Raw genomic sequence first — 25,061 nt, forward strand, 5'->3', positions numbered from 1 at the left:
TAATTTATTTTCTTATTGAGTTTTAAGAGTTCTTTGGATATTTTATAAATCTCTTATCAGATATGTATTTTGCAACTATTTTCCTCCAGTCTGTGGTTTGCCTTCTCATTCTCTGTGTCTTTCACAGAGCTAAAAGAACAACTTGTCAATTTTTCTTTATGCTTTTGGTATTGTACAGTATCTAAAAAGTAATCACCAAGCTCAAAGTCATCTAGAATGTCTTGTATGGTATTTACTAGAAATTTCTCATGTGTTACCTACTAAAAACTAGAAATAGTTTTGCATTTTAAATTTAGTTCTGTGGTCCAAAAGGCATAAGGTCTGTGTCTAGTTTTGGTATTCTTTGCATGAACAAGTCAAGTTGTTCCAGCACCATTTGTTAAATAGACTATTCTTTCTCCATTGAATTGCCTTTGTTGCTTTGTCAAGGATTAGTTGATTATGTTTGTATGGATCTATTTAGCTCCTCTTTCACATATCCTACCATCTTGATTAGTGTAGCTCCCTGGTAAGTCTTGACTTGAGTAGCATTTGTCCCCTAGCTTGTTCTTCTATATTAGACTCTGGGTATTTGCCTGTTCATATAAATTTTAGGATGAGTCTGACATAACCTGCTGGGGTTCTTATTAGGATTGTGTTGAATCTACAGATCATGTTAGGAGGAACCAGCATCTTAACATATTGTCTTCCTATGTATGAATACTGAACACTTCTTTTACTAGAGCTTTAGTTTTTCATCTGAATTTTGTAGAATTTTTCATATAGCTCTTATATATAGTTTTACTTATATACTGAGTTGTATGTCTAAGTATTTAATTTTTTGGTACTAATGTAAATAGTATTATGTTTTCATTTTCAAATTCCAATTGTTTACTTGTGGTATATAAACAATTGATTTTTTAAAATGTAACTTTGTATCTGGAAGCTTTATTCTAATCATTAGTTCCAGGAAGGTATTACTGTTGATTATTGTACAAGTATGTAATTTGCAAACAAAGATTCTTTTGTTTGTATAATTATACTTCCTTTTCTTGGCTTATTGCATTATCTAGAACTCCCAGGATAAATCAGGATACTTCATATTAAAATATTTATTTCTGAGAACTGGGCATGCAATGCATCCTGGCAAACTCTGGCTGGAGTTGAGCAGTGGTTCTCTTTCAAGATGGAATCTTTGCTGCTATTTGACTTCGGTCTTCACTATTTCCTTCAAATAAACACTTTATCTCTTTGTGAAAAATGACAACGGGGGTCAAATTTTCTGTTGAAACTAAAAACATGGCCAAAGGATACAAGATCTGCACAAAAATCTGGGAAAATTTTTCATGGGCATATGTGATTTGGAAGAAAACCAGGACCCCACATAGAAAGTTCCCTGTTTATTGCTGGAAATTTGTTATAATCTCCCAATATCCCTCTGTGAATGTCAATGATTCACTTAAAAGGCAGCCCACATTTCACACCACCTCACTCACAGTTCCCCACGATATTCCCTACGTTAAAACTCAGCTTTTGTGCTCCAAAGCCTCAGTTCTCACCTTTGACCTTGATCTGTACCTTTCCCTATATCGTTGCCTCCCATGATAGCATCACAAACATATGACTCTTCCTGCCTCTGCCATTACTCATCCATGGAATACCAAAGTGTCATAGGAATCCAGTGGAATGGACCAATGTAGCGAGTGCTCTAAATTCAGTCATTGCTGTAGAGTATTTCTGTATTTCCGTTCCATGGTATTACGTGTTAATAGGCTATGCTGACCTCAGCATTTTATCACCATGAGCACACCATTTCTATGGGAACATGTGCTGGAATTCCAAGCAAAAGACTTAAGATGGAATAAAACTTGCCATGATTTGGATATGAAGTGTCCCCTCAAAGGGCTTGTGTATTAAAGCTTTGTCCCTCATGCAAACAGGTGAGAAGTGGGGCTTTGGGGAAGTGATTGGATGCTGAGGGCTCTGCCTTCATCAATGGGTTGATCCCTTGTGGATTCATAATATTGTGGCATCATTGAGGGTGATATATGTAGGAGGTGGGGACTACTTGGAGAAGTAGGTCATGGGGGGAATGCACTAGAAAGACGTGTCTTATCCCTGGCTACTTCTTTTCTCTGTTTCTCTTCTCCCTGGCCTCCAAGAGATAAACAGCCACACATGCCTGTTGCTCTGATGTTTTCTCCTAGTCTCAAGGCCTATTACTTTGGGTTTATTTCTAGATACAAATAAATTCTTCCTCCTTTTCAGTTGTTTTCTCAGGTATTTATTACAGTGATGAGAAACTAACACACAACCTGTGTGTGTTAAATTGGAGCCAGCTGAAGCCCAGTAAGAGCAGGAAGAACATTTTGACAAATAGACCGGGTACTTTAGTGCTTCTGAGGCAGGAGTTTGTGTGGAGAGCTAGAGAGAGAGAGAGAGAGAACAAAGTATTAGTGGGTGTTCACGTAGGGGTGGGAAGAAAGCATCATTACAATTCATCCAATTTTTTTTTTTCATTTTTCTTTTATTATTCATATGTGCATACAAGGCTTGGTTTATTTCTCCCCCCTGACCCCACCCCCTCCCTTACCACCCACTCCACCCCCTCCCGCTCCCCCCCTCAATACCCAGCAGAAACTATTTTGCCCTTATCTCTAATTTTGTTGTAGAGAGAGTATAAGCAATAATAGGAAGGAATAAGGGGTTTTGCTGGTTGAGATAAGGATAGCTATACGGGGAGTTGACTCACATTGATTTCCTGTGCGTGGGTGTTACCTTCTAGGTTAATTCTTTTTAATCTAACCTTTTCTCTAGTTCCTGGTCTCCTTTTCCTATTGGCCTCAGTTGCTTTAAGGTATCTGCTTTAGTTTCTCTGCATTAAGGGCAACAAATGCTAGCTAGTTTTTTAGGTGTCTTACCTATCCTCACCCCTCCCTTGTGTGCTCTCGCTTTTATCATGTGCTCATAGTCCAATCCCCTTGTTGTGTTTGCCCTTGATCTAATGTCCACATATGAGGGAGAACATACGATTTTTGGTCTTTTGGGCCAGGCTAACCTCACTCAGAATGATGTTCTCCAATTCCATCCATTTACCAGCGAATGATAACATTTCGTTCTTCTTCATGGCTGCATAAAATTCCATTGTGTATAGATACCACATTTTCTTAATCCATTCGTCAGTGCTGGGGCATCTTGGCTGTTTCCATAACTCGGCTATTGTGAATAGTGCCGCAATAAACATGGATGTGCAGGTGCCTCTGGAGTAACAGTCTTTTGGGTATATCCCCAAGAGTGGTATTGCTGGATCAAATGGTAGATCGATGTCCAGCTTTTTAAGTAGCCTCCAGATTTTTTTCCAGAGTGGTTGTACTAGTCTACATTCCCACCAACAGTGTAAGAGGGTTCCTTTTTCCCCGCATCCTCGCCAACACCTGTTGTTGGTGGTGTTGCTGATGATGGCTATTCTAACAGGGGTGAGGTGGAATCTTAGTGTGGTTTTAATTTGCATTTCCTTTATTGCTAGAGATGGTGAGCATTTTTTCATGTGTTTTCTGGCCATTTGAATTTCTTCTTTTGAGAAAGTTCTGTTTAGTTCACCTGCCCATTTCTTTATTGGTTCATTAGTTTTGGGAGAATTTAGTTTTTTAAGTTCCCTGTATATTCTGGTTATCAGTCCTTTGTCTGATGTATAGTTGGCAAATATTTTCTCCCACTCTGTGGGTGTTCTCTTCAGTTTAGAGACCATTTCTTTTGATGAACAGAAGCTTTTTAGTTTTATGAGGTCCCATTTATCTATGCTATCTCTTAGTTGCTGTGCTGCTGGGATTTCATTGAGAAAGTTCTTGCCTATACCTACTAACTCCAGAGTATTTCCTACTCTTTCTTGTATCAACTTAAGAGTTTGGGGTCTGATATTAAGATCTTTGATCCATTTTGAGTTAATCTTGGTATAGGGTGATATACATGGATCTAGTTTCAGTTTTTTGCAGACTGCTAACCAGTTTTCCCAGCAGTTTTTGTTGAAGAGGCTGCTATTTCTCCATCGTATATTTTTAGCTCCTTTGTCAAAGATAAGTTGCTTATAGTTGTGTGGCTTCATATCTGGATCCTCTATTCTGTTCCACTGGTCTTCATGTCTGTTTTTGTGCCAGTACCATGCTGTTTTTATTATTATTGCTTTGTAATATAGTTTGAAGTCAGGTATTGTGATACCTCCTGCATTGTTCTTTTGACTGAGTATTGCCTTGGCTATTCGTGGCCTCTTGTGTTTCCATATAAATTTAACAGTAGATTTTTCAATCTCTTTGATGAATGTCATTGGAATTTTGATGGGAATTGCATTAAACATGTAGATTACTTTTGGGAGTATCGACATTTTTACTATGTTGATTCTACCAATCCATGAGCATGGGAGATCTCTCCACTTTCTATAGTCTTCCTCAATCTCTTTCTTCAGAAGTGTATAGTTTTCCTTGTAGAGGTCTTTCACATCTTTTGTTAGGTTTACACCTAGGTATTTGATTTTTTTTGAGGCTATTGTAAATGGAATTGTTTTCATACATTCTTTTTCCGTTTGCTCATGGTTAGTGTATAGAAATGCTAACGATTTTTCTATGTTGATTTTATATCCTGCTACCTTGCTATAGCTATTGATGATGTCTAGAAGCTTCTGAGTAGAGTTTTTTGGGTCTTTAAGGTATAGGATCATGTCGTCTGCAAATAGGGATATTTTGACAGTTTCTTTACCTATTTGTATTCCTTTTATTCCTTCTTCTTGACTAATTGCTCTGGCTAGGAATTCCAGTACTATGTTGAATAGGAGTGGAGATAGTGGGCATCCTTGTCTGGTTCCTGATTTTAGAGGGAATGGTTTTAATTTTTCTCCGTTAAGTATAATGCTGGCTGTAGGTTTGTCATATATAGCTTTTATAATGTTGAGGAACTTTCCTTCTATTCCTAGTTTTCTTAGAGCTTTTATCATGAAATGATGTTGGATCTTATCAAAGGCTTTTTCTGCATCTATTGAGATGATCAAGTGGTTTTTGTCTTTGCTTCTGTTAATGTGGTTTATTACGTTTATTGATTTTCGTATGTTGAACCACCCCTGCATCCCTGGGATGAAGCCTACCTGGTCGTGGTGAATAATCTTTTTGATGTGTTGCTGAATTCGATTTGCCATTATTTTGTTGAGGATTTTTGCATCAATGTTCATTAAGGAGATTGGCCTATAGTTCTCCTTTTTGGAGGTGTCTTTGCCTGGTTTTGGGATAAGTGTAATACTGGCTTCATAAAATGTGTTTGGCAGTTTTCCTTCCCTTTCTATTTCATGGAACAGTTTAAGGAGGGTTGGTATCAGTTCTTCTTTAAAGGTCTGATAGAATTCAGCAGAGAATCCATCAGGTCCTGGACTTTTTTTTTTGGGGAGACTCTTGATTGCTGCTTCAATTTCATTTTGTGTTATAGGTCTATTCAGGTGATTAATTTCCTCTTGGTTCAGTTTTGGATGATCATATGTATCTAGAAATCTGTCCATTTCTTTAAGATTTTCAAATTTATTTGAATATAGGTTCTCAAAGTAGTCTCTGATGATTTCCTGGACTTCCATGGTGTTTGTTGTTCTCTCCCCTTTTGCATTCCTGATTCTACTAATTTGGGTTTTTTCTCTCCTCATTTTAGTCAGGTTTGCCAGGGGTCTATCGATCTTGTTTATTTTTTCAAAGAACCAACTTTTTGTTTCATTAATTCTTTGTATGGTTTTTTTGGTTTCTATTTCATTGATTTCAGCTCTTATTTTTATTATTTCTCTCCTTCTATTTGTTTTGGGATTTGCTTGTTCTTTTTTTTCTAGGAGTTTGAGATGTATCATTAGGTCATTGCTTTGGGATCTTTCAATCTTTTTAATATATGCACTCATGGCTATAAACTTTCCTCTCAAGACTGCCTTAGCTGTGTCCCATAGGTTCTGGTAGGTTGTGTTTTCATTTTCATTGACTTCTAGGAACTTTTTAATTTCCTCTTTTATTGCATCGATGATCCATTCTTCATTAAGTAATGAGTTATTTAGTTTCCAGCTGTTTGCATGTTTTTTGTCTTTACTTTTGTTGTTGAGTTCTACTTTTACTGCATTGTGGTCAGATAGTATGCATGGTATTATTTCTATTTTCTTATATTTGCTGAGGCTTGCTTTGTGCCCTAGGATATGATCTATTTTGGAGAAGGTTCCATGGGCTGCTGAGAAGAATGTATATTGTGTAGAGGTTGGATGAAATGTTCTGTAGACATCTACTAGGTCCACTTGATCTATTGCATATTTTAGATCTTGGATTTCTTTATTGAGTTTTTGTTTGGATGACCTATCTATTGATGATAATGGAGTGTTAAAGTCTCCCACAACCACTGTGTTGGCGTTTATATATGCTTTTAGGTCTTTCAGGGTATGTTTGATGAAATTGGGTGCATTGACATTGGGTGCGTACAGATTGATGATTATTATTTCCTTTTGGTCTATTTCCCCTTTTATTAGTATGGAATGTCCTTCTTTATCTCGTTTGATCAATGTAGGTTTGAAGTCTACTTTGTCAGAGATAAGTATTGCTACTCCTGCTTGTTTTCGGGGGCCATTGGCTTGGTAAATCTTCTTCCAGCCTTTCATCCTAAGCATATGCTTATTTCTGTCGGTGAGATGAGTCTCCTGTAAGCAACAAATTGTTGGATCTTCTTTTTTAATCCATTTTGTCAAACGGTGTCTTTTGATGGGTGAATTAAGTCCATTAACATTAAGTGTTAGTACTGATAGGTATGTGGTGATTCCTGCCATTTAGTTATCTTAGTTGTTTGAAGGTTTGATTGTGTGTACCTAACTTGATGTTACTCTCTACTGTCTTGCTTTTTCTTATCCTGTGGTTTGGTGCTGCCTGCCTTTTCATGGTTAAGTTGGGTGTCACTTTCTGTGTGCAGGATCCCTTGCAGAATCTTTTGTAATGGTGGCTTTGTGGTCACATATTGTTTTAGTTTCTGCTTATCATGGAAGACTTTTATTGCTCCATCTATTTTGAATGATAGCTTTGCTGGGTAGAGTATCCTGGGGTTGAAGTTATTTTCATTCAGTGCCCGAAGATCTCACCCCACGCTCTTCTTGCTTTTAATGTTTCTGTTGAGAAGTCTGCTGTGATTTTGATGGGTTTACCTTTGTATGTTACTTGTTTTTTCTCTCTTGCAGCCTTCAATATTCTTTCCTTAGTTTCTGAACTTGTTGTTTTAATGATGATATGTCGTGGAGTAGTTCTATTTTGATCTGGTCTGTTTGGTGTCCTGGAGGCCTCTTGCATTTGTATGGGAATATCTTTCTCTAGATTTGGGAAATTTCCGTTATTATTTTGTTGAATATATTACGCATTCCCTTCACTTGCACCTCTTCTCCTTCTTCGATGCCCCTGATTCTCAAGTTTGGTCTTTTGATGGAGTCGGTGAGTTCTTGCATTTTCTTTTCACAGGTCTTGAGTTGTTTAATTAGTAGTTCTTCAGTTTTTCCTTTAATTACCATTTCATCTTCAAGTTCTGAGATTCTGTCTTCTGTTTGTTCTATTCTGCCGGATTGGCCTTCCGTTTTGTTTTGCAGTTCTGTTTCGTTCTTTTTTCTGAGGTTTTCCATATCCTGGCTGTTTTCTTCTTTATTGTTGTCTATTTTTGTCCTGAGTTCATTTATCCATTTATTCATTGTGTTCTCTCTTTCATTTTGGTGTTTATACAGTGCTTCTATGGTTTCCTTTATTTCTTCTTTTGCTTTTTCAAATTCTCTATTTTTATTGTCTTGGAATTTCTTGAGTGTCTCCTGTACATTTTGGTTGACCCTATCCAGTATCATCTCTATAAAATTCTCATTGAGTACTTGTAGTATGTCTTCTTTTAAATTATTCTTGTAGGCTTCATTGGGTCCTTTGGCATAGTTTATCTTCATTTTGTTGGAGTCTGGCTCTGAGTTTCTGTTCTCTTCATTCCCCTCTGGTTCCTGTACTAATTTTTTGCTGTGGGGAAACTGGTTTCCTTGTTTTTTCTGTCTTCCTGTCATTGTCCTTGGTGTTGTTACTGTCCCTGTACTGTGTGTAATTAAGTATTTTCTAGCTTGTAATAATAACAATGGTAATATTGAGAATGGAAGAGTGAGCTGAGATGGAAAGCAAGAAGTTAAAGAAAAGGGGAAAACAAATATACAGACAAGAGGGAGAAAGCAGAACAAGGTATCAGACAAGAGAGTTTCAAAGGTATAAACAGGGAGTGTTAGTGTACTAATCGACAGTAAGCTGGTCCGCGTCTTCCCAAGCCGTATGGGCGCCGGCCACTGGCGGCCCCGGGGGCCTCCTCGGTTCTCCGTTTAACGTGAAGTGGAGATTCTCTGCGCCGGCTGGAGATGTGGAGGGGTCAAAGTTATGCCTTTTCTTGGTGATTATGCCTGCAAAGTGTGTCTCCAGCGTCTCTCCAAGATTTCACTATAGGAGGCTCGCTTTCTGCTTCCTACCTCTAGCCGCCATCTTCTAATTCATCCAATGTTTAGTTTAGAACCTTACCCTTCTAAGAATGGTGACCCTTACAGGCTTTGGGGGTTACATTTCTTTTCCCTTCAGAGCTCTGTGTCATTGGCTGCAGACAGCTAAACAGCTTGTAGAATCTCCTTTTGAATTTCAGAAGAAAGTTGCCTAGCTCACAGGGCAACAAGGCCAGACATTGGCAAACTTCTCTACCTTCTCAGGCGGTACTTTTCCACCTTGATGCACATAAGAATCATTAGAGAGATTTAAAAACCTACCAGTGCTTGGACTGTACCTCAGACCAATTGAGTCTGATTCTCCAGTTGGGGCCCAAGGCATAGACAATCACCCAGGTGATTTTAATGTGCAAATTGATTGAGAGCCACTTCTTTAATGGTGTGATACTTAAACTTGGGCCTCTTCGGGTATTATGCTAGTGCCCAATAATCTTATTTGAGCAAGGATCCTACACCCCTCCTACAGGGGAGGCTGTTTACAAACACTTTTTAAAATGACAATACAGGTACCTGCTACACTAGAAGAGCTCAGATTGCCTTTTTAATAAACAATGTTCTCTTTTTCAAGGGAAGAAGAGGCAAAATTGAAATCCACTAAGATAATTGAAGTAAATAACTTCAGGTATAGATGACAAAAAGTTCTACCACATACCCATTAAATAAAAGCAAGTGCTGCTTTTTGAAGAAACATGATTTGTACTAAATCTTCCCCCTTTTCAGAATTATCTAGAAATTTCTAAATTAGCTTGTAGTTGCTGAGATAGTTCTTATTGTGTAGAGCACAGTCCCCTTCCCCATCCTTTTCCTCTCACATCCTTTTTTATTCCTGGTTGCTTGTTTTGCTACAAATTGGGAGAGCAGTAGGAAAGTCCTTGGTGTGTTTTAAGGAAAGATGTGAAATCTTATCAAATAAAGAATTAAAATACTTTCTCTCTGGTCCATTCAAAAATAGAGTGAGGGACAAAATTTATAAACAGTTCCCTCAGACCTGGTCAATATCAGGCTTACTTCAGATGAATCAAATCACCAGAGGGTAATAGTGGAATAAGTAACCAGGAACCAACACCCAATGTCTTGATCAAAACAAGATGCCATATTCAGTTACTGTCTCAAGGCAAATTAGGAGTAAGGAACACTGGCCTGCTCAGACTTTATCTTCTGGGATGAATAAGTGTGCTCCTCCCCACAGGGGCTGGGATACCAGGTGTTCAGTGCTGATTTATTCTACCTGAGTCCACAGGCGGGGGCCTCTGAGTTTGTGGCCCTGTGGTGAGGAGAAGATAAGGAGAGCAAATATTTGAGGCAATAGGAGGGAATGGAGAGAACAGGTGGCAGTGAGAATGAAAGGTGGGAGAGGGCATGCATGTACACGTCCCTACTTCTCAGATCCTATTGGCAATTTGTTTACTCTTATTCCACGTTGACTCATCTCTGAGCTAGGGGAAGCTTGAATGGACTGCAGCAGTTTGGCTCTTGAGTTTAGAATATCATTACTCGGTGGTCATTGATGAATCCAGGGAAAAAAGAGGGTGGCTGTATTGAACACTCAGCTGGACTCACCATCACTCAAGGAAAGAATGACTCAAGACCTGCACTCAATCAATGCTGCCATCATGGCAGAAGACAGATGGCCTTTTGCATTATCACTACCACAGTCGCTGTCAGACTTGTTTGCTGCACTGACAGTCAGTTTGGTTAGAGCAAAGGAACTCGTTGGGCCTGTAGAGACAGTCTGAGAGGAGGCCCATAGTGCATTTGTACTGGCAGAAAGATGAGAGAGGAGAGGAGCCATGTTCCCTCACACAACATCTACTGTGCCAAACTTGTTTCTTATCTATGGGGAGTTTGGCTTTTCTTTTCTCCTGAACTTGACTTTAGGATTCTGGCAAAAAAAAAAAAAAAAATCCATTTGTACTCACATCTAACATAAACCAGGCACGTATGACAGCTGGTCTTATAGTTCTTCGTACATCCTGCTCCTCCCCCATCCATTCTCCACCTTTCTCTTTTTCTTTGGCTTCCTTTTGGGTTTCACCAAGGTGGGGGAATAGAGAATGGAAGGAGAGAAAATAGGGGTATTTGTTACCACATTTCTTCTTTGTCCATTGACCCTAGGCTAGTATCATTTTTCTTGAACTTACAGAATGCTTCATTTATTGACCTGGCATCCTTCACAATATCACCTGTCTTGAAGGGACTCACATGCCAAGGGAAGGGTGGTAGAGACAGCCCTACAGAAATTAAGCAGTTATCCATTGTCTCACAGTTAGAGAATGGAGTCAAAAACCAAGCCATATTTGTCTGATTCCGAACCCCTTGCTGTTTCCCCCAAAACGACTACAGTCACTTATCATTATGTTGGCTACATCTCCAAATTTTGTCAGGAAATGTTTGCCCTGCATTGAGCCTTAACTGACTTGACTTAAAATGTCACCAGGAAAGGAGACTATGGTTTGGTAGAAAGGGCATTACACTGGGGGTAGCAAGGATTGAGAGCTGTCAAGCCTTGGGCGTCGCCTCACTTCTCTCAACTTCAGTTACTTCTCTGTTATAGTTACCCCCAAATAATTGAGCCAATGGAAAGGTTGAGCTGACTAGTCAGGGATGCCCTAATTCCTTCTTTCCCCATAGCCATTAACCACAGCAATTCCATGTGTAATTTGGGTCCTTGCTCCTTTTCTGTGAGGTGTATCCCAGTCATGTTCACCTGCATCTGAGTGGCTCTGAGCTTCGGGCAGGGCTCCACCAAAGAATCTTTATCAGTTTCCTTCAGTCTGTAGATCTCATTGCCCTCCCCAACAGACTGCTTTAGGCATGAGAGTGCATAATGCAATTCTGACTTGTGAGGGGAGTTGTAGGAAATGCTCCTGGGAAGGGGTTCCTTACTCCCTAAGAAGTTACACAAGTGAGAGGCTTTCTATTTTTCCTGTCTTAAATATTATTGTCTGCATTGTTGACTAAAATTACAAAAGCCATGAGGAGAACCATCCTATAAGGAAGGATGGATGGAAGAATCTGGTGCTTGTTCTCAGCATTGGGCCCATGACTTAAATAATCCTGTCTTCCTTATCTCATCTGATGTCTTGTTTATGAGATAACACATATACCTATGCTATTTGGATAATATATTCAGGTTCCTGTGGCTCAAACTCTTCTACTGGGTCTTTCACTGAACCACAAGTACAGTGTAGATTGCAGTTCTTGTATTCACTTCTAATATCCTAGAACATTGTTTAAAGGAAATAATTCTGTCCTAGCCAGTTTGGATCCCCTTATTCTGTTGTTTTTTCCAGATCATGATATACTTCACATTGTCACCCAGCCATGGCCACAAATTATATAAAATGGATTCTAGACATTGCAGAGTCAGTATATTTTTGTTCTGACTCTGCAGCCATGATCCCTGCTGACCCTCACTTCTCCCAGGTTTCACCGGCTTTCTCCATTCTCTGGTATTTACCTTCCTCTGGGTTGATCTGGGCACTGCCTTCTCCAGAACAGCTTGGACTTCCCATGGGTTAAGACTCAAGGTCTCCCTATCACTATATTCCCTTCACATGGTGTTGGCAAATGTCCCTAGGATTTCCCTCCCATTCTGTAGCTCAGTTCTTTCTCTTTGACTCAAGTTTGGGTCGTCTAGAGTCTTTGCCTTTAAAATACTTTCTGTTTGAGTTTTTCTTATGGGCTTTATTACCACCACATCTGTGTTACCACCACGTCTGTGTACTCCAAGCAGAAGTTTTGGCAAATTGCTGAGACTCCTTCGTTTCTCTGTCTCCAATGGCTCAAAGTTACCCTCTTTTAAGTACTGACTTTTCTCAACTATGTTTCTAAGAAGGATTGCTTCACTGCAGTATGGATTTTATGGAAAAAGTCAGCTGCAGCTGTTACTTGGGAAGAGTTTCTCCTCCTCAGAGTTCTCTGCACAGTTCACAGTTGTCCCTACCCTTTTCAGATACATAGGAATTTAGATCCCACTCTGGATGTTCTTAATGGAAAGAAAAGCGCTCTCAGACTGGACACCACTCTGTTTCATGCTGCTGACCACCTTCTCATCTGTAGGTTTAGCAATATAGGTATTTTTCTGCTCAATTTTCAGGCCCACAATATTTAGACTCGATTAGGAGTTGAGGGGTATGCAAAAATGCATCAAAATTTCCTTGGCCTTGTCGTAGAGATGCCTGCCTACTTCAAGGGTCCCTTCAGCTCTCAAATTCCATGCTTACAAATAAGACAGTAAAATAGTCAACTGTGTAGATTGCTAACAGATTCTTGGACTAGAGCACAAGCCGCCCCCAACCTGCCCGATTGGATAACAATGTAAAGTACAATGGTATAACATGTGCAACGCATTGTCTTTCCTTTTTAAAAACTCATTTTATAAAACTCCTTAATTGAATCAGGCTTGAACTTCCTGTGGCATAAAACCAAATAGAATTACACCAATGCTAAAAATGTAAATGAATCCCAGATACCATCAACTGATGTGTTCTTGGGAACATTTAAGCCTGAAGACTTGTATGCACGCTGTGATTGATAAAGCAGAGCCCAAAGGCAAGCACTAGAGATACAAACACTTATGGAACTTTTTAAAATTCCCTTCTTTCTTAGGATTGTAAACTAGCTTTGACTTTGGAATCCCAGAATGTCAGCCCCAGGAAGACCTCTACAAGATCATGGATTCATTGTCCAGTTGGTAAAAAGGTTACCCAAGAGGGTAAAAAAATGCAACTCCAGGGCACTCACAGTGAAAACAGAACTGGGGCCAGGTTCTGTCCAGCACACCTGTACTAAGGTCAGCTCTGTGTCTATCACTGCCCAGTGCATTGAGATCTAGAGGTAAAAAGAACAAACCACCACTGCTCTTGAGGTAGCCACAAGGGTTGGAATGTTCAGAGTAGTCCTTGTTCTTTGTCATTACTCATTCTGAATGGATTCCTTGAGAAACAGGAAACTATATTTCAGCAGTGCATGCTTAGAGACAGGGAAAAAGTATTGGACTATCTCCCTATCTCCCTAGCCCTGAGCCCATTCTACAAGCACAGCCCTATACTGATGCATAGCAGGTCAACAAGCCCTGCCCCTTGCAGCTTCTCTTTCTGCCTCATTTCATTGTAGAGGCTAATTTTTTATTCATAATACATTCATGGACACCCACAGCTTGGTGACATCGCTGCTTATCACAGCTCCCTGTTTGATGGTAGGTTAGAGGATATCCTTTGGACCAGGCATACATGAAACACTTACTTTCCTTTTTTAAAAAAACAGGTGAGTAGTCAGCCCAGTATGGAGAGTGTTGCTCTCTCAGTGTGCAGGTTTTGACTCTGATATTGGGGCTTGGTATCACTCTTTCCTGGTACTGTTGCCAGGCAGACTTGTTACTGACACAAATTTCTTCCCTGATCAGTTGAACTCTTCCCCCTCCCAACTTCATTATGCCTGCAGCCGGAGCTCTGCTGTAGAGGATGCCATGCCAGACACTCTGATTCACGAGCCTAAAATATCAACCGGCCTGGGTTTGAGAGTGTTGTGATAAATCTGGAAAACATAAATCAGATCATCAGATGCTATATCTGTTCATGCACATAGGCTGCAGCAGGCATGGCAAAATGCCTGCCCTCCAACCCTTCAGCGGCTACAACCAGGGGCTTCTAATCTGGGGACAGGTGGGTGAGGAGGGCAGGAACTGACATGCAAAAGAGGTCTTAAAGCCTTCAACAGACATCCCAGACAGGAGACTGAATGGGAATCAGCCTCAGAGACTGAAGGAAGGGGCTGGGAAAGGAAGCCCCAGTCTTGTGAGTCTTCTACTGTAAAGAACTTGGCCAAGACATCCTCATCCCTGAGTTTGGACATCAGAAAGAAGTTGGTTTCAGCTTTACTCTGAACCATATCAGGATGGAAAATAGAATATACAGAACCTATCAGATTGGAAGTCTCCTTAAAGAACACTCTGAAAAAGGCGACAGGCAGGCTCTTCCTTTAGTGAATAGAGATCAAGCCACTTGATAACTTGCACAGCACAAGGGCCTTGCATTTTGTAGCTGAGTGCAGTCTACCAGATAGATCCTAGGTATCTTGACCTGAGTCTGGGGACAGATGGCTTCTTCACAATTGGCAGTGCTCCTTTGGGTCTGACATGCCAGGGTGCCTAGTTCAAAAGTAGTTTTGGAATAATATGAAAGGAAGGAGGGCTTATACCTCCCATTTCTAAACTTTAGGCATTGTTTTGCTAGGGCTAGGCCACGCTGGGTCACTATGTCTCTACCCTAAAATCAGGCCATACTCATCGGAGCTTTGTCCCTGGGGATTCAGGAGAATATCTAGGAGTGGGCAGGAAATAGTGAGATGAGGTGGGAGCTGCCACCCAGGAGGTGTATTGGATAAAATTGTAAGGGAATTAAGCAGCAATCTATGCCCCACTCAAAAGCTCCCTAAGGGAGCCAAGAAAGACCCATGAGAAGACCAGAAGTGATAGGGCCAATAGCTTCCGCTGACATTATAGTGTCAGATAGAAGTCATCAACCCTTGTCTCTAGGCATCAGGCTGTGAGACTATCCATGTGTCACAATGTGAGATATTGAGAAATTAATTGTAGGTTCTCTTTTTTGTCTACCAGCAAAAACAAAGGATAGATAATTTCCCTCTTTGCCTTTCAGAAAAGGCAGCCAGGACTTTGTGTTCCCAGACCTGGGTGTCCTGACCCCAGTCAGGGAACTTCCAGCTCTTTGTGAATCAAGCCCACCTGAGAGAATTAAGGCAGCTTCCAGGAAGGGAAGGGGTAGAAGTTTCTGCCTTGTGAGTAAGAGCATGTAAGGGCCTGACCCACAGGAAGGGGTTGGATCCTGGGGACTTGGAAAACAAGAAAGGGTGTTTTGTGGGGTTCTTTGCACGCACAATCCCTATACTTTCTGACCCAGCCATGGGCAGATGAGGGGTAACCATAGTGCTTGTGGATCCTAGACACTGCTGTGGCTTCTGGGTTGGGTTGCAGGTCTACTTAAGGGTCCCAGGGATGTGGAGAGGGGCCCCAAGTACCTGGAGCAGAAGTGCCCCCAAAGAAGCTAGGAGAATAGTACATGGCAGAAGCTCCAAAGAGCAGAAACAACTACATCTCAAGAATGACCTACAATGACTGACAATAAGCTGCTGAATGAGTTGACCTTGAGCTCTTCCAGGCTCTGTCTCCTTTTCATAAGCTGATCTCCCCTCATCTCACAACACGGAATGACTGATACAGCACCCACGGTTGGCTGTTCACAAGCTCATTCTGTTCTCTCCCTACCTGGGCCAGAGGAATGGTTGTACAGCTGTCTACACATGAGGGTATTGGGGTAGGACATTGGGGTAGGACATGTGTTGCAGATTGGCCAAGTCAAAGATGCTGACAAGAAACATTACATAAGCTTCTGGATTTAATGGAAAAAGCTTCTCTTCCTTTCCTTGTCAGACTGCAAAACCAACATCTGCACACATCAGGCACCAACATGCAGGGGTCAGTTCTCTGTTTGCACAGGAAGCTCTGTCATGCTTTGTATTTATCTAGAATCACACCACCAAGCCAGCCAAAGTCTCAATTCTGGCCCTGATGCATAGTTGACTTTGGCTTGACTTTCTGAGTTCAGCCTACTTTCTGGGTCACTTTCCCAGTAAAGACAACATTACCACGTTATGGCCTTAAATGGCATGTTCAATGTCCTATGGGGCCCTATGACTAGGTGGAAGTCTCAGGGGATAGGACTTGTGGCTTGATTGGCTTCCTCACATACCAGTCACTCTTTTTCTCTTTCTTTCTTTCATAGAAGTGGGGTTTGAACTCAGGGCTTTGTACTTGCAAAGCAGGTGTTCTACCACTTGAGCCATACCTCCAGTCCATTTTGCTCTGGTTATTTTTTGGAGATGGGATCTCACAAACTGCTTGCCTGAACTGGCCTCCCAATCTCAGCCTCACAAGTAGCTAGGATTACAGACGTGAGCTACAAGCACACAGCTTACCCCACTTTCTAATGTACCTCCATGTTTGCCCATGCTTCTCCACTAATAAACTCCAAAGTGTTATTCAAGGCTTAGCTCAAACACACTTTGTCTAGTAATCCTCCTTAAAACCCAAGCAGAAGTCCCTGCTTGTCCCTCTACACCTGTTCCATTGTTTCATTTCATTATAGGTTATAATGTGTTGCTTATGTGTCTTCTTTACTCGTTAGACAGCAAATCCCAAAGAAAAGAAGCCATATTTATAAATTTCCTAAGCCTTGTATAAGCGAAGGCATAACAAATATTTTTCCTTCTGTCATTTAAAAATTAACTTAAAAATAAATCATATATAGATAAAGCCTAAATTAGGGAAAGATTTGGTTTTCAAGAGATAAGCTATCACCAGGTGCTGGAGGCTCACACCTGTAATCCTACCTACTCAGGAGGCAGAGATCAGGAGGATCGTGGTTTGAAGCCAGCCCCAGGCAAATAGTTCATGAGACCCTATCTTGCAAAAAAAAAAAAAATTCACAAAAAAGGGCTGGTGGAGTGGCTCAAGGTGTAGACCTTGAGATCAAACTCCCCCAAAGAGAGAGAGAGAGAGAGAGACCAAGAGAAGCTGTCTAAAATAAAAAATTCTGATAAGTATACACTTTTTAAAATATTGTGGTAAAATATACATAACATAAAATATACCATTTTAAACATTCACAATGTACAATCTGCAGCAGTAATTTCACATTGTTGTATGACCATCACAACCATCCATCTCCAGAACTTTTTCATCATCCCAAACAGAAACTCTGTACCCATTAAATAATAGCTCCCTATTTTTTCCTTCCCCACTCTTTGACAACCTCCATATTTCCATCTGTCTCTGTGGATTTCATCCCTCCAGGTAGCTCATATAAATGAAATGAATCAATATTTGTCCTTTCGTAACTAGCTTATTTCACTTATATAATGTCTTTAAGCTCCACCCACGGTACAGCACATGTCAAAACTTCCTTTCTGTTTAAGGCTAAGTAATACCCCCTTATATATGTATACCACATTTGGTTTATGCATTCATCTGTCAACAGATACTGGGTCATTTCCATCTTTTAGTTATTGGAATAACTGAAATTCTTTTGGATGCATATTCAGAAGCAGAATTGCTGAATCATACAGTAATTCTGTGTTTACTTTTTGCAAGAACCTCTACTATTTTCCATGGTGGTTGCACCAGCAATGAACAAGTGCTCTGCTTCTCCACATTCTCGCTTCTATGGTTTGGATATGGTTTGAGTGTGTCTCTCAAGGATTTGTTTGTTGGAAGCTTGGTTCTCAGTGTGGTGATGTTGGAGGTGGTAGAACCTTTAGAAAGCAGAGCTGAGTGGCAGTTTATTAGGTTATTGGGAGCACTGCCACAGAAGAGATTATGGTATTTCTCTTGAGACCCTGGTTAGTTCTCATGACAAGATTGACATGAAGTTAAAGAGCAGGGTACTCTCTGGCTTCCTGTCTTGGTATATGATCTTCCCACTGCATGCATTCTACCCATAATGCCTCCTGCCATCATGTTCCAGAGACCCGATTGATGGGGCCACCTGATCTTAGATTTCAACCTCCAAAATTGTGAGCTGAACAAGCCTCTTTTCTTTATAAAATATACAACGTCAGCTATTTATGTTATAGTAACAGAAAATGGACAACTAACACACCCACTAACACTTGTTATTTTCTGTTTTTTTTTTTTTTAATTATAGCCATCCTAATGGGTGTGAAGTGGTATCTCACTGTGGTTTTGATTTGTATTTCCCTAATGATTAGGGAAATGTGTGAGCAAAAGATAAATTTCTTTACTACATATGTTTTAGATTTTTAAAGAATGGATCATGTTCTATAGACATTTGGAAAATACTGAAAAAAATTAAGCAAAATTATAAGAAAATACAGGAGGAAAAAAGAATTTTAATTCAGTTTCCTAGAGATAAATATGATTAATATTTTGGGATATCCTTCCAGTCTTTTTTCTGATGCAAACAAATTTTCCTACAAAAATTAATTTTCTTAGTAGCAACTCCCCACCAAACCCTTCCCCAAGAAGATACCTTGCTGCTAAGTGAGTTTTTTGCTAAGTTCCCTGAGTGGTATGCTGGAAGAAGAACTATTATCATTGGTTTTTGGTTTGCTACCAGGTTTTTGTTTTGCAGAGTGGGCAAAAGGCTAATGGCCCAACTGCTCAGGCAATGAAATTTTGAAGGACTGTTGACGGTGGAAGGGAGGCACTTGGCCAGAGAAGAGTAACAGGTGAGGTGTGATTGCTGGCAAGAGAAGAGAGCTTTGGAGGAAAGAACAGATGTCCATGGAAGAATTTGATTACATTCTTATGATCACACAAGATCATCAGTAAAATTTTTATTGCTCACTAGTGCATGGTGGAATGTGTTTGCTTGCTGGGAATGTCACGAGTGTGCCAGAACTGGAACGAGGCTGGAGAAGAGCAAGAACAAGTTGTGCCATGGGGCTGAAACAGAAGGAGATAGAACTCATGAATATAAAGTTATGGGGCCTTTAGAACACTTGGGCTGCTATTATGCATGCTGCTCTGTTAGCACTTTCCTATGTAATTCATTAATCTACTGCCTGTGGCTAAGACTGTGAGCTGGGTCTTTCTTCCTGGGCTCTTCTCACTTAGATGTGGCCAGCTGACTGAGTTTTAGATTTTAGTTTGTACCATTTCTGAGCCAAGGTTTTTTAGAAGGAGGGGTGCTCCTTCACTCACCTTGCCCTCTGCCAGCTCAATGAAGATGATGACAAAGGGGCCAAGGGAATCAAAAGATAGACAAAGCATGGGGTTCTGAAAATAGAGCCATATGGAAGAGCACTATCTGCTGACCAGGACCACTTACTTCAGACCATTATGCAAAAGTAAGCTTATGAAAAGAAAATTTCCGTTGTTGTAAGAGTAGCTAGTATCCTGTCAGTGGATGAAATTATTGCTCAATTTGCTATTGTTAGATGCTTTTTAGACTGAAAAGCTGAATTTAGAAGTGTATGACCATGTACTTAGCTAAACCTCCCAGTAGTTGTGTGCGTTAGACAAAATGTTTTAGCTGTAACTAGCAGAACACCCAATTGAAACTGATCAATAAGGAGTTTATTGGATTACTTGGAATCTACAGGTGCGGTGAACTACATTTATGTAAGGGCTTGATTTCTTTCCACCTCTGTTTTTTTTGTTGTTGTTGTTTTGTTTTTTATAACAATGCTCCTCCCAGGGCTTATTTTTGGTGGTTGTAGGACCAGCTACAATCAGGCCTATTTGCTCCCTTGTTCTACACAGCAAAAAAGGTTTCCCACAGTCAACCAGCAGCAGCTCAAAGCTTTGTGCTGATTGGCTCATCCCTGAATCAGCTCTTTTGACCCTCAAGGGCTGAATGACCCAATGTGGCCTTCACCAGTCAGGGCTAGAGTGGAAGCTAAGCCTGGTCCCACATAAACTACATGACCTCCAACAACGATGCTCATTTCTATGTAGGGATGGACATGATGGGTCTCCCCAGTGTACAGACAGAAAAATCACTTGACCTCTGCTTTGTCCGAAATTAAAAAAGTTCTTTGGAGATACCAAAGAAAAGCGAAGCAATTTCCCTTTTACACAGTTTGAAATGTGTCTTTGGAAAATTACTTTCTGTAAAAAAAGATAAGAGGATTGGAACTGTGAATAAGGTAAATGATTTAAAGACAAGGACACAAGTTCAACACCTTGAGGAAAATTAAATGACTAAGAAACAAAGTTCAGATAGCTCAGAAACGATAGTTTATGAAAGGCACTTTCATAGTGAGATGGCACAAAGTAGAATAAAAAAAGAGAGTGGTAGAGCCTGACGTTGTATGTGACATATTTAAGTTCAAATTTGTTTCTCAAGGTGCTACCTCTGTGCTATTGAAATACCTTGCACATTTATCCCGTGCATTAAGCCATAAGCCAAGACACTGTCTCAGTGCTAAGTTTAAGCTAGATGTGCTGATCTCAGCTCTCCCTTCACACAGTATAAATTCATTTTCCTGGCCATAGTACTGGGTGTTGGAAATAAAAGAGGGCAGGTAGATGGATGCTTTTCTTCCTACAGGGCATCCATCAGTCTGCATCCTTATAACAGGAATTAGATAGGTTTTGCTTATTGGTTCAGGGAATTCAGAAGATTGGGCCAATTATTTCACTGCACATGAAAATAATTTCTCTTAGCACAGATTTTAATTGACTTTAAATCCCTGCCTGTAAAATCTGCACAAACAAAGGAAATGTGAAGAGAGCCTGTATAATAAGATTAAGCTCAAATGGCAAGGCAGGTGTTGCATTTAACATTTATTGGCAATGCCACCCACAAATGGTCTAATTCACCTTTTCTACTGCACTAGGGAGAAAACAAAAACACGGGTGCCTGCTCTGTTGTTTTTTCTGCTCCTCACCCCTCCCCAATACAATGCTCAGACTCTAGCTTAATTTCCACTTCCTGTGGAAACTTCCGGTAACACTTCAGCCCTATCTCCAGCTCTCAGCACTCACTGAAGATACTACAGAATAGGTGAAGAGCACAGATTGTGAAGTCGACCAGACTGCAATCAACTCTGATCTCAGTGTGCTAGCTGTGTAGTCAGGGAAGGTTAACTTTCCATTGGGTGCCTCAGTTTCCTCCTCTGAAAAAAAGTAACTGCGAGAATGAAGTGAGATAATGCAGCAGAACCACTAGCACAGTGCCTGGATTGAAGAGTTAATTAATGTAAACTCTTAATATTACTATAAAGTCTCCTTCTCATTCTTGGAGCAGCACAGCGTTAGATGGTAGTACAATTGGACAGCATGTCATCCACCCCTCTTACCATGAACCAAAGGGAATTGAATAGGCATTGCAAAGTGTTGATAGTGGTGGGCCAGGTCAGGCCAGGAAGGCCAGTGGTTTCAGGGGGAGGTCACACCAGGTGAGTCTCTGCTGGAAGACAGGCTTTCCATTAATGTAGTATGATATATCCACAATATTCTGACCAGCTTAAGTGACTGAGGGAAACCTTGGTTCCACTGCAATCAGATGAACCTGAATAGGACTATGACTGAATGTCAGCATGCCAGTCTCAAGAGTACTGTTAGTCACAACTTTTTGTTTGATGCCTAGTCAAATAAACATTTGGATCATGACAGAATCTAGAAATGAACCAAACCCATTATGGTTTGAAAATTTTATTTCTTAGATTCTGCCTTAGTCTGCCTGCTATAAAAAAATACCATGATCTAGGTTAGCTTATAAACATTAAGAATTTCTCACAGTTTTGGAGGTTGGGAAGTCCAAAGTCAAGGTGCTAGCACATATGATGTCTGGTGGGGGTTCTCTCACCCTGTTTGCTCCCACAGTAAGGAGACTGTGAGTCTCTTTCATGAGGTCACTAACCCTATGAACAACATAGACTCTGACCTTATGACTTACTTGCCTCCCAAAGTCCCATTACATCCTACTACCCTTACCTCAGGGGTTAAAATGTCAACATAGAAATTTTGGGAGGACACAAAATACTCAGACCACAGCAGATTCTACTGGGTTGGATGAAAGAGGAAAAACACCTGACATTTTTAAGACAACAGCACATTTTCAGTCACCTGAAAAAAAGACAACAAAGAAGGCTCTCACAAAGGGTTTTTATGAATTTGTTAATTCAAACAAGTCTGGAAGGCCTAAATCAAGTAACACAAGCTGACCATCACTTGTCTTTGAAGTAAGCAAAGTTTATTGATTTCTCAAATACAAATATCCATTGCTTGTTCACGGTCCATGATAAAAGCCTGGACCACAGGATGGTATAAATCAGCCTCAGAGCCCTAGCTCAGTCCCCACGAGGCATGCAACTTTGAGTAAGTTAAAGACCTCTCCAAATATGGCTGTCCTCAGTTCTGAAGAGACTGTGTAATAATTCCGTCCACCTCAAATGTTTGCTGTGAGGATTAAATGAGCTAATCCATGTGAGGTATTCAGCCTAATATCTTGCAAATGCTCAATAAGTGTAATTATAATAATAATCAGTCCCAATTCAGATTTCTTACCATTTTCTCTAGCATTGTCTTCAAACGCTCTAACTAAAGTTTGCTTTAACTGAAACTCAGAGACCATATTTTGCTGTTTTGAGGAATAGGCACTTTGGTAGCCAATAAATCTTTGGAGCAGTGTAAGGATAAGGGTTGTCATTGAGAATCTGTGGAAATGAGAAAACAAAACCCAAAGGGGAAGGTAGGTCACTATAACTTACAATTACTTACCTGAGAAATCAGTTCTTTTCCTAAATTGAGTTGTTTTCTTTCTCTCAGCAAAACATGCTTCTATTTCTTCTTTGACTTGAGGAAACATCTACAAATCAAATACTCCCCAAAGCATGTATGCCCTTGAACTCAATCTTGAACTTTAAGTTATGATATTATACACCTAGTACAGTGAGAATGAGCTAAAAAAGTAATGCTCCTTAGAGGGCTTGGAAGAATAGGGTGTTCTTTGTATAGATTCTGGGTGATGTCACTGTCTTGCTGTCATTGGGAAGGTGCCAGGAGTTGTGATAGGGCCGGGTCCCAGCAATGATGGATTGAGCCTCCCACCAGAACCTTTATGAACAATATCTCCATTGTGAGGCCTTGGGCTGGGCCCCTTTTGCTTGTGGAAGGGAGCTCAGTCATGTGATCTGCACTAAGACTGAAATTCCCATGTCAGCCTTATTTCTAAGAGGGTTCCAAACACCAAGACTGAAAGCCATGGCTGGGGGACAGCTTTGTGGAGCATTGGAGTTGTAGCGGAGGCTAGCAGGCATGGCTGCTGATTCCCTGGCATTCACAGCGTAGTGAGAAAGTCACGAAATAAGCCATTGAACAAACATGAGTTAATGACATTGTAATGAGTGTCTGGAACACAAGGCAGTATTGAATTTTTCCTTGGGACCCAAAAGGGAGGAGAGAGAGTTAGGTATGAAATCGAAAACACAGTTTTATATCAAAACAAGCACGATACACAATATGGAACACAAACTCTGTTTTGGGTTTAAAGAAAAAGCTGGAGAAAGCAAGGAAATAGTCCATTTGCCTAGAGTGACATTGTCCCCTCCAGAGTGAGGTGCTTAGCTTCCAGTTCCTAGGGGTGGCTTTGAAGGAAGAGGTTGAGAAACCCTGGCAGGAGCACAGAGGGGGCGTTTCCAGTGGTGCAAGTGCTCTGAAGAACAGAAGGAAGCCTGCTAGATGGCTGGAGGACAGTGCCTGGTGAGGAGACCCCTGGCCCATACTGGCAGCTACCAACACCAAGCTTGTGGTACTCAGAGGCTACACACATGCAAATACCTGTTAAAAGTCACATTAACTGTCTGGTGGTCAGGAAGCAATTAGCATCTTACATACTAATTAGTTTGCTACATCTACTGACATTTTTCTGTGCTTTAAGGAATTGACTGGTAGTGATGGGCTGACAGGGGGCTCCTGGCCAGTATTTTCACTCAGTGTCTAGTTTTAGGAATGGCTTCCTGACACAATAGAGAGATGCTTGAATTCAAAACCACATATACAAAGGATTAATATTACAAAAATATATAAAAACCATTCAAATCTGTAAGAAAAAGACAAAATACAGGAAAGCTAAGATAATTGCTAGGAAACAGGTGAAGAAGGAAATAATCAGAAGAAAATAATTGTAAAATTAGCCAATAAAGACAAAAAAATACATCGCTGTAAGCAATAAAATGCAGTCAATACAAAAACAATGAATTACTTTTAAAAGAATCCATCAGAGTGGCAGAAGAGAAAAAAGATTGGCACTATTAGGAGTTGTCGAGGATTGGAAAATGACACTCTTTTACATTGCTGGTGGCTGTGTGTGTCGATGAAGACATTTTTCAAGTGAATTGCAGGATCTATAAAAAGCTGTAATGTACACTTGTTCTACTTTAACCATTTATTTCTGGAAACCTATCGTTCAGAAACACACACATGAACATGGATAAATAGCATGGCATTGCCTGTAATTGCAAAATGTGTTGAAAAGATCTAGAATTTATTTATTATTTACTTTTTCAAACAGATGCATAAAACATGAAAACTGTACATACTAATGGAATATCATGACATGCTTCCCGAGTTTAAATATACTACGGTATGAAATACCGTGCAGTTGTTACAAAGGGTAAGGGAGTCTCACACATACTGAGGTGGGAAGGTCTCCGCAGCATAGTGATGGAGCACACTGTACAACAACGAGTGACAACAGCCCATATTTATGTGTATGACTCTGTGTGTGGATGGGGGGAGGTGAGTACAGAGGAAGGGGCACTGAAAGGCTAGACCCTGAACTGCTGAGAGCAGTTATCTCTGGGAGACAAGTAGTTGTCGGAGGAGATGGAGGGAGACTGTCTGCCTGTTCACCAAATATTCCACTTTCTTGCCCTCAGCGCCTCTCTCTTCCGAGAATGTATCCTCACAATGTTGCCTTCAGGAATGGCCATATGACTTGCTTTAGCCAAATGAGTGATTTCGGTCACTTTGGTGCAGAATTTTAGAAGT

This window comes from Castor canadensis, chromosome 3 (assembly GCF_047511655.1).
Source record: "Castor canadensis chromosome 3, mCasCan1.hap1v2, whole genome shotgun sequence".
Lineage (NCBI taxonomy): Eukaryota > Metazoa > Chordata > Mammalia > Rodentia > Castoridae > Castor > Castor canadensis.